Below are 10,902 nucleotides of genomic sequence, written 5' to 3' on the forward strand. Positions count from 1 at the left end.
ACAATAAATACTCGTGATTTTCCTCGTGACCTGAGTTTTGCCAGAGTTGGAACATGCAGGATTAAAACCACTGAGTTTGCAACGTCCTGGAAAAGAAAACATTACAGAGAACACAAGACAACATCATCGTTGGCCCTGCTGTGTGTTGAACCATCCTTATCTGGGCTTCTGCACAGCTGATTAGAAAAGCTATTATCTTATCAATGACAACGGTTTCGTATCAAGGCCATGGTCACTGATTCTACACATGTGGAAAGGTCTGGATGTTCTCATTGCTTCTCTAATGGGACTTTTGCAATTATGCGCAAATAGCATTCAGCGCTGGCTTCTTTTCAGCCCCCAGCCCTCCTGCGAGAAACGGAAGGTCTTTTGACTCAGATTCGAGAGGCCGAGGCTCTGTAAAGCTGCTGGGATTCGTTTCATCCAAGAAAAAGGCTCGTTAACACCCTTTCCTACCCAGAAAAGTCTGCTTTGTGACGAATGGGGTTTGCCCCACTACGTTATTCACCGTTAATTATGTTGATAACCATGTGAATGATAAAGATAATGTCATCTTAGTGCCTTTCTCCTCATCAAATACAAGAGTTATATCTGAAGAGGAATTGACAAACACAGTAGCTGTGAGGAAACCTCTTAATGTGCTTGATCACATCACTGGGTCAATTTGGTCACTTTTAGGCAATATTGGATCAATTTGTCCTCTATAATGAAAACAAACAGACAAAATGCAGGATAATTAAAAGAAGTATTGCTGTCCAGGGCTTTTGTATTCCCTTTATTGCTATTTACACATGGTTTGGAAAGCACTTTGAGCTGCTATTTGTATGAAAGGTGCTCTATAAATAAAGTTTATTATTATTATTTGTTTATTGTATTATTTATTCTAAGAGTCAGGAATCCAATGCATCTTTTAGAACACACTGCTTCCACCATACAAAAGGTGATGAGTGAGAACCCTGGATGTCTAGGTGCTCTGAAATAAAGTTAATTAGGCAGAGCTAATTAAGAGGCTCAGAAATGTGCACATTTGTAACTTGAATTTGAAGCTCCTTGTCTCAGACTTCTCACCACCTAGAACCCGAGGCCAGCCTCTGGTCAAGAGATTCTGAACATCTTTTGACCATCACAGACAGTGCTATGCATTTATCGACCGCTTAATACTTTTATCTTGGAGAAACCAACGGACTTAAGAAGGTACCGTATAACCTGCCTTCCAATACCTGTGGAATTATATCCTAATTAATGTCTGGAATGTGAACACGCTGGAATCTTTTATGCCGAGATCAAAGTCACTTCTTAAAGATTGCTTGTTCCTTTTCTTGACAGCTGAAGTAACTGATGTGAGTCTCCGTCTTCTCCTGTTTTCAATGGATCAATTTCTCAAATGCCTTTAACTTACAAATCTGTTTATTGCTAATGGCGGAGTGCAGTTGTTTCTAAAGACAAGCGGCTTTTATATCCGAGGAAGCAATAATGGGCCAAAATTTTCCATCTCTTTCTGATAACATGGTGCTTTGCTTTCACTCCCTGCAAAGCCCTGCTTACGAACTTAAATTATTGTTAACAGAACACTTTGTTTTTTGTGTGGTTTCCATGTTTGCATACACAAGACTATGTGTGTAAAGGGGTCATAGCATGAGGTGACTTCATTTAAAAAAACAAAAATATTTCACTTTCTCCACTGCATTTCCAAAGCTCAGGCCTCAATCCGGGATCGTCCCTTCTTTGATAATGTTTTGCTTTCTCACAGGGGGAGAACAAAAGAACTCAATATGTCCTTCGACAAAAACCCATGGTAGAGTACCAATATAAAGCATCTTTCATACGTTTTGTAGTATAGCAGTAAAGAGCACAAACTTTCCATCTACAGTATTTAAGGCTATATTTCGCTGGCACGGATAGCCTAATTTGATAGCCTGGAGGTCGTTGTGATATCATGCTCATACCCTTTCAATTACCTTGGTGTGGTTACACATTGCGAAACTGAAAAAATACAATATTCCTAGGGGAGAGTCCACATGGATATATTAAATGGTAGGTCTGGCTTAAATTACTCATTGTGTTAGTCAAATAATACAGGGGTTCAGTCATACTGACCACTTTCTCCACTGCATTTCCAAAGCTGAGGCTTCGGTCCAGAATCAGAACCATAACTCCGCCACTGGCTCATCGGGAGTCAGTCCTTTGAACAAGCAACAACAGCCATGGACACACAGAACAGACGGCGTGCTGTATTTAGATTTTCAGAAGGCAGAATAAAAAACATTATGTAACCATTTAGAGGTGGCAGGTATTCTGGAAAATGCCCAACATGTCTTTGGACGGAGAATTAGTTAATAGACAGAACACAAAGAACACAGATAAGAGATGAAAGCTCAAACTGGGGTGATGTAGTTGGCGGGGTACCACAGGGGTCTGTACTAGGACCAGTGTTCCTCCTCATTTATATCAGTGATATAGATTCTCACAAATAGGAGGACCAGCAAATGAAATTGAAAAAGATGTAGATTAACTTGAAGACTGGGCAACCACCTGATAGATGATGTTTAACGTAGCCAAGCACAGACTGCTGCAAGATACTTTGATGTAAATTCTGTGCTTGAAATCTGTATCCTTACATTCTGTTGGCCTGATTCCCCACCTGGTCAAGAAGGCGTAAATGATGTCTGAACATGCCCACCCAGGTCTCTCTCATCAGCAGCCTCCTGTAGCTCAGCTCAGTCACCCATGTTGTATTTACAGTTGATGCTTCTGCTACCTGCCCGTAACACAAGGTTGTATGCGTCCTCGCTGGGACTGAGTGAAGGGAGATTAATTGAATGACGATGTAATGGCATGTGTGCAACATTGTATCCCATTTTCAGTGTCTTGCATTCTTTGGACAGAAGTAAACCCACTGAGGTTACACAATCAAAGAGAGACAGTAAAAGTGGGTGATGGGACACAGCTGTTTGGCATATTAAGTGTGTTATTGTCTGTGCAGATAAAAACAGGTGCAGACTGACTGTGATGGGAACCATGCTGTGTCTTTTCATGCTGGCCCTCTCAGGACCACTTGGGTTTTTAAGAAGGTGAGAAAAGTTGAGTTATATTCATTTCAGGTGAAATTCTCGTTTTCCAGATTCACGTGAATGTCTTGTGAACCGATTGCTGCATTTCCATCTTAGAAAACCAGCAGTAATAACTGGGACAAGAGTCATAGTATACAGCTGGGTGCTGTCATTGAAGAGTATCTCCTATTCACCAAAACCCATCTATCCGATTTTTTTAAAGGATTTTTTTTCTCTGGGACAGCTTTTGAAAGTATTTCACATGTCCCGGGGAATCATAGGCAGAACTGTGGAAGTAGTATACAAAGGCACCACAGTAAATTCCAGTTGGTCTACATTGTCTTTTATGCCAATATCATTATACGCCCTTCCACTGTCCGTGTGTTGTAAATGGTTTGCCTTGGGCATGCCAGAATGAATGAATGGATAAAATTTTCAATTAATCTGAAGGAAAGAAACTCCGCATCACGGGTGAGGCTGCAGCACATACTTTAGGTCTAAGAGGTAACTTTCATTAACTATCCAGAGTCTCTGAAGGAGAAACAAAAAAATTGCTTTGGGATACCTTGAAGCTTTGCGAAAATATTGATGCACACTGAAACTGCCTCGGAGTATGTACACAAGAGACGTTCAAAGGTCTCAAATAGCATTTGCAGCCCAAATGTGTTTACATTTTTCAAAAAGGCTCATATATATGTGTTTATTTGATTTTTATCCCATGGCAGAATTGCAACACGGGGTACAAACAGGATGCCTTTCAAAAGGAATAAACTCTTTTATTTTACTTTAATTTATTTTTATGCTTTTCACGCCAAAAAAAGCACCATCAAGTGATTAGCACACAGCATTCTTGATGCTGGATGGGCGCAGTGTGCTGTTGAATTTGGCCTCCAGATCGCAAGTAAAAACAGAGACCCTGTCCTCGACTCCAAACTGGGATCTGAGGAATGAATAGCTCTCCTCCCTGCAGTCACGTACCAGAGCAGCAGGCAGTGGGCAGCGCGCTGCGCTCTGTAATCAAGTCCACATTCTGCAAACTCGCACTCATGGAAAATACACAAGCACTCGGACCTGAAGGGCAACACAGCCTCTGCTGTTGAGAAACCTAAAACAATCGCCGTAAATGAAGACCACAAAGATGAGTTATTACTGTGTTTCTGCACTCTGCCTTGTCACTTGTATATGCAATAAGTTATTTTTATTACAGACGAAGAGCACAAGAGTTCATTTCTTTCTGATTAAGTTGGGCTGATGAAAGAATTATTTATGTGTTTTGTGCATGCTCTCTTTATGCTCCCTAATCATTTACCCTGTATTACTCACAAAACATTTGAAATGTAAATTCGTGTGCAGTGCAGCATTATCTTCAAAGACCTGGCAAAGCGTTAACACTGCTTTTCGGTCCTCGGATCATTCCTGATTTTCAGAGTAAAAAGACAGTGCAGTCTGTCAGGGCTGTGATCTGAAACTGTGCCCTTTCTGGAACAGGTTAACAATGAAACAGTGGCTTCAATTAATTGCTAGTTAGATGGGCTGAATGCCCTCCGCTGGTATCATAACCATTCTCATTATCTCGTGCTCTGAAGTGCATCCGGCCTGGAGACACCAGTTCACCTCCTCTACCACTGCTCTCTGCACCAGCACACAGAGACTGTTCAAGGAGGAACATGCTAATGACTTCTAAAAATTCACACATCCGTGCTGTACTGTAAACACCATTATAACAGCATTTGTTGCCTGATTGAAAATCTGCCTAAAGAAGAAAGATTATTGAAAAAGATGAAAATCCGAGAGCTTTTATCAATTACTTTGATTGTTTTACAGTTATATTCTTTTGGTTTGAGGAACATTTCAAACCTGATGCTTACAGGGTCTCAACAACAGGACCAGAGAGCTTCAGCTTAGTCCGTCAGAAAGCAGCCACTACCTGCGGCCGGTACAAAAACAGAAACACCGTCCCTCCACCGAGAGCACCGATTACACGCTGGTTACAGGTCAGAGCAGTTTCCTGTGCGGTGCCGGATTTCCCACGAGGCACTGCAGGCGCAATGCCTTGGGGCCTACGAAATGTTTAGGGCCAGCGAAGGAGGGAAACACTAGTGACTGACGAAAAACGAGCTGAAACGACAGGCTTGCGATTGACCCTCGTTGCTCCAGATCAATCATAATCCGCTATCTAGCGTCTGCTCTAGAAACTGGAAGCATCGAAGGGACGGTCGCTGGACTCGCTCCGTCAGTCATGTGGTTCAGCATGAGAATAGTCTAAAGTGCATCATGTCAGTCGTTGTCATTCAACTGGCGTTGACCCCTCCTCATACGAACACCAACATCCAGCCCTGTTCATGGGGCTGGACGTTTCCTCCTCATGAAGTTCTAATGCAGATGTCTCGTGCTGCTGTTTTTCGAACTCAAGCTGAGCGCCCTGCAGGTGAGGCTCCCGGGGGAGAAGCAGGCTGGGACCATGCCTGGCATCACCTCAGCCAGGTGTGCAGGGCTGGCTCCCGGCGCACAGAGGAGAGGAGCCGAGCCTGCTGCAGGAAGCACCCGGCACACGCGGTGTTGGTATATTCAACACGTTACAGAGCCCCTTCACTGCTGGAGTCAAGAGAGCACTAAGAAAACTCCACGATCGCGAACTGCTTTCATACGGGCACACCCCATTAAAAACACCATCACACGTGCCTGAGGGGGTGGGGGGAGAAAACTTTTCCTCTCACGCCTGCGTCAGCGATGACCAGGAAGTTCCTTCGTGTTTCCAAATCGTTTAGATCCCCCCTCAAGGCCAACAAGGCAGAAGTCTCGGGTGTCATTCTCGGAAAAGAATATCCGTGCGGCCTGTTATTCGGCTAGTGGCAGAAAATAAACAGTTTTACCCCAGACTGCAGCCCCTGAGCCTGTAGCAGAGGGGGCACTTCTAAACTGTAGGTCTGCGCTTGCACTGTGAGTCGGTAAAAGAGGATTGTTCTTTCACTCTAAAATACAACTTCAATGAATACCGCCGCAAAAACGTACAGTATCTTCGGCCAGAGGTTACCAATTTCCCTCCAAGAAGAGAGTCGTCTACTAGCGGTTAATGGCGCCCTCTTGTGGAGAGTCCAGGCGCTTCTCTGGGCTCCTGACGGAATGGAATCCGTCTCGCCAGAGTTCACGGGGCACAGAGACTCGAAACCACAAAGGGAACATTGTGCGGCAGAAGCGTCGTGGTAGACAGATCAAAGTCTTCTGTAGCGCCGCAGTGCTGAAAACAAACAGCGACGTTGCTTTGGAATCAGTGCTCACTCATGAAAGTTTACTTTGATGAGCAGGAATGGTATTTCTTTCCGGTTTTGCACAGTTTACTCCAGTGGCGTACTTGTTCTTACTCCAGGTTTTGCCAGGGTTTCTTCAGGTTGTACTCTCACCCTCTCCGAGTTCGGATGATTGACCTGCTCTGTGCTCTGTGCTCTGTGCTCTGTGCTCTGTGCTCTGTGCTCTGGTCAGGTGGGTGCTCCGTACTGAATTGGCAGTGTGATTACTGGTTACGGGCTGCCGGGCTGATGGGTTGTGGGTTGTGGGTTCAGATCCCAGGAGACACTGCTTTTGTAGCCTTGAGCCAAGTTATTCACCAGCATTGCACCCACAAACCCAGAGGTACGAAAGGGAACTAAAAGGTGACAAACTAAATAGGCAGCTCCATTGAGTCACTGAGCAGTCAGTGGTTCATTAATCCCAGGATCCTGTCCAGCCTTTTCTTTAAGAATCGGTGGTATCAGCCTCGACAACATGACTGGTTCTACTCTCACCACCCTGCAGGTGAGGACACTTAAACGCACCTCTCCACGGTTGTCCACTCGCGCGCTGTGCTCTGGTTTGTGTCTTGCGGTTGGATTCGGGCCCTCGTGTCGTCTCGGTTCAAGACAGAGGAGACTCGGCCCCTTAAGGCTGTCAGCGTAGGACGTTACTGCAAGCAGGCGAAGTTCTTCCAACGATTCCTGAGCAGAACTGCATTGTTTGTATCGAGGTGACGGTCATGAAACACTAAGGTTAACTTAGATGAAAGTCAGGTTTTAGGCTTTTACGCTGGAAATAAACGCAGCGAGTCTGTAAGCAGGTCTCCTTAACTACAGCTGTCCCCAGCCCTCAGAAACTAGCCTTGGCCAGTGAAGAGAGCCTCACAGCCTGTCGCCATTCCAGTCCGGGGCGAACCGGATAGCCCAGCGCAGAGGCCTCAGGCCTGGGGCGGGCAGAGGCACGGGGCTTTCACTGGAACTGTAAATGGGCCACGTCGCACAGAGAGTAAACTCAGGGGTGACGCAGAGCTCTGGTGACAGGAGGCACGTCAGGGTGCTCGCCCCACTCTGCTGCAGCGCGAGATGAGCTGAGACAGCTGCTCCTGCGCTGAGCAGCCTGCAGGCTCCCTCCCGCTCCCCCGTCTACAGCCGACGGGGCTGGAAAACGCGGAGGTTTGAAACGCGGAGCTCAGGAAGCAGCGGTCTGAAACGGGAGGGGTAGGGGGGGGCGATCCGAACACGACAGAAAGCGCCGCGTTACGAAACGAAACGAGACTTCATGATCAACACCAGCAATTTAAATAACACCCCTATAAAACGAGATGATTAGCACCAGCAAGCCAATTACCGCGGGCTAATGTATCCGGCTGTAAAGTAGAAGAGGGCCCAAGGGGCTGCTTGATTGAAGCCCCTCCTCTGCGCCTGAGGTTAGACGATACTCGGGGGGAACAGGCAGAGGCAGGAGCTCCTCCGCCACGACCCTGCTGGTTTCAACCAGAGACAAGCGCGACGCAGGGTTCGAGGCCTTCCTCCCCTCCTCGTACCCTCACTACAGCCGCCTCGCGCGCCATGTGGCCCTGCTGTTTCATCTTCACGCGGTCCTTCGAGAGGCGGATCCTGTCAGTTTCGCCGCCGGGAGACGTTTCGGAGATTCCGCACCCCACTTCCTCACTTCCACACGAGCACGCGGTCTCCCTGCTGCTTCCCCGTGGCTTCGCGAGCGGCCGTCGACGAATAACCCACCGCTAAACAGAATCGAACAGCGCAATCCAGTCAAATCAACGAAACACAACGAAACAAAAAGCAACGAAAAGGAATGTGAATGAACAAACAACCCAAGACCAGGATCTCAGACAGAATTCCCTGAGGGATCAGTCTTCTCTGGTTTCTCCCACGTTCTCAATTAATGAACTAATTAATTAATTAACTCTGAGGTGTTTCATCAGCAAGCACACCTTCAACAAAGTAAAATCCTATATATAAAATCCTACACAAAGAAAATAATTGAGTTAATTGCTTAAATGATTGCTCTGTGGAACAAAAACCACAGGACAGCAGCCCGATACCCCTGCTCAAGAAATGAGTTAAAAGAAGTCACTTAAACATGTCGTGGGACTTTCGTGGAAAAGGGAATTTTTTGGTCTTTTAACATTATTCTACATTTCCTTGCAACATGTAAGGATTTTAAAAATTTGTTTACATATTTTTTTCAACCCTCCGTTTAAAATAGAAATTTAAAAAAGAAGTGAGCCCAAATGACTGTCTCCCTCCCTGACTGTTTTTCCAGCTGTTAAACTGGATCTTGTTTGTTTGGATTCACTGGAAATATGCCTCTCTCCAGGTCTTCCCTCCAGTATTTCATCTCCGTCGTCTGATTAACGGGATCGAAGTGCCAAACAGTCCTCAGGCCTGATCTCCACAGACCGTCGCCGGATGGAACACGGTGAAATAGCATTTGTCTCACTCTGCTGAAGCTGTGAATTCATACAGACGAAATGCTGTTTGCCCACACCAGATTTCTCCTCAACGCACCCTGACATCAGTGTTGGATGAGGCTGCAGATGCCACAAAATGTTAATTCTTTATCTCTGTGACCATTTCGTTAAACAGCCTGCGACAGCAACATGTCAGTGTTTTCTGTCCCTATTTACACAGCTGCCTTCATCGATCCTAATCTGCAAATTCACACATTATTTTGCTCAGCACTCAGCAGATTATCAAGGTCATGTAATTGCACAGAAAACATTTAGGGCAGCTGTCAAGCAGGATGTGAGAAAGATACACCCAGACTCGGTGACATGTCTCTCCTGCTTTCCTTCTTCTGCACATCCTCATGCGTCTGAAAACGGTCTCATAGAGGCAGGATACCACCTTCGCAGAGACAGCAAAAACATCGCCATTTGTTCCGAAAGACAGAGCAGGTAAAGTATTCGGAAGAACGATTATTATGGGCCACAGCAGAGGCAGGTCTAAATGTTAGGATTGGGTTCGTTACGAATACTGATGTACCAGCTAGGAAAAACAGATGTTACAGGTTGTGAGTGTTATTTTATAGCCAGCTTTGTGAATGTACTACTGTATCTTAACTGCATTAGACAAATGAGGACTAAGAAAAAAACATGACATTGTAACGTAGACACAGGAGTCAGTCTGCAACTTAATTGCCACTGGAGAGCTATGGGAGACCTGTCTGTGAGCAAACTGGTGAGAATCGTCTTGTGTTTAAAGACATCTCCTGCTGGGGTTAGTACTGCTTACATGCCTATGAGTTGTCGGACACCCTTGCTGTGGAGTGTGTCTTGTGTGTGTGTGGGGATGCATGCTCAGGTCGGGGTGATGTCATATGTGGTGTACCACAGGCACCTGTATCAGGACCCCTGCTCTTCCTAATTGCTAACAGTAACACATTAGAAACTTTGTTAACTTTACAAGTGAGACCAAAGCAGGAGGCTTTTAAAACACTTTGGAGGCTGAACGGGTAATTCAGAATGATTTAGATTAAATGTAAGATGGGGAAAACAGATGGCACATGGCTGAGTGCCACATGCAAACAGCGGACACATAAGATGGGAAAATGCTGAGCTTGAAATGCCTGAGGAAAAGCCATGCAGTAGGTGTTTATGTCGCCACAACATTTCTGACAACGTGGGGAAGCAGATAAAAAAAGCAAACAGACTGTTAGGATGTATAGTTAAAAGCACAGAAGGGGGATGATAGGATGTTGTGTTAAAAAAAAGCACATTGTGGCAGGGGTGTTGACTTCAGTGGCCTAGACAAATTCCGCTCTGAAACAACCTGACCTTCCAAAGTGTCCCCCTCAACTCTTGAAGCACCTCACCTTCCCCCTCCCTGCTGCGCAGTGGGGCTGCATAGCACTGTGGGATAGGGAGGGTAGAAAATCACCAGAATCGCTACAGATATGTGAATGATATTTACTATCATGTAATATTACAGAATACAATTTGCAGGTTGGTTCCTCTCTGGAATCGGTCCAGACAAGAGCACTCAGATCGATCCCCCGTCTTTAGGTATTGTCCTAGAGACCGATGAGGTAAAGGAGCTGAATATTTAAAGATTCAAGGATACGAGGATTTATTTTAGTGCCCATATACACCAGTGTTTGGGTCACTTAACGGGGTAAAAAACGTCAACATAAAAAAAAGATCTAACAAAAGGTATGGAGTTCGAGTACTTATCTGAGTGGTTGTATTCAGATCTCCACCGTGTGGTTAACTTAATGAGACCGGGTAGACCCGCAATGGGGTTAGGTTAGGCACCGCCAGCCTCAGCAGGGGCGAGCGGTCAGAGAAGGGGTGGATGGATCTTATGTTAAGAGTTCGGGAGCCCCCGTGTGGTTCAAAACAAAGTTGCATGTATAAAAAAAAAATGGGAAAACGGAAAAAGCTGTTACGGCCAGCCAACCCAAGAGAATAAATGTCAGTTATGAAAAGAATAATGTTAGCAAATTCCACGGGGCCTCATTTGTCTACGCACAGGCAGTGAATTTGCAGCACAGACATGGTCAGAATGTCGGTCAGACATATCGGGAGCCCTGTAGTGTTGTAGTTGCTGTGTCCTGTACT

This window comes from Lepisosteus platostomus, chromosome 11 (genome assembly GCF_059453375.1).
Source record: "Lepisosteus platostomus isolate fLepPlt1 chromosome 11, fLepPlt1.hap1, whole genome shotgun sequence".
NCBI classification, from domain to species: Eukaryota; Metazoa; Chordata; class Actinopteri; order Semionotiformes; family Lepisosteidae; genus Lepisosteus; species Lepisosteus platostomus.